The 371-nt window shown below is 36.1% G+C and overlaps 1 pseudogene; it reads left to right on the top strand.

The window, feature by feature from the left end:
* LOC119585642 overlaps positions 1-371 on the top strand; it is a 13614-nt pseudogene that overhangs the window by 12126 nt on the left and 1117 nt on the right.

Here is a 371-nt window from a genome sequence, read left to right on the forward strand (position 1 = left end):
TCTGGCACACTTCAAGAGCACAGTTATTTTAGGACCAGGACTGGAAATTTGTAAATTGGTGTAGGCTGATTCTTGTGTTTTTTTTATGCATCTGTGAGCGATCTGATCAAGTAATTTTGAGTCCTCAGTTTTGGTAGAAAAGATTGATAGCATTGTCAGAGGGGAGTCTCCCTACCTCCATTCCATTTAGGATTAAAGCTCAGCCTCCTAAACCAGTGAAATAATTTTTTCAAGTAATGTTTGACGTATTGTTAAACCTGGTATCAGAATATAGAAACATCAGTTCATGAAGTATTGTAATGGGTGCAGTGACATTTTATATACTTTGATTTACAACTGAATATTTGGGATAAGCAATATAGGAACTTGGC

Source organism: Penaeus monodon, chromosome 20, assembly GCF_015228065.2.
Source record: "Penaeus monodon isolate SGIC_2016 chromosome 20, NSTDA_Pmon_1, whole genome shotgun sequence".
Taxonomy (NCBI): Eukaryota; Metazoa; Arthropoda; class Malacostraca; order Decapoda; family Penaeidae; genus Penaeus; species Penaeus monodon.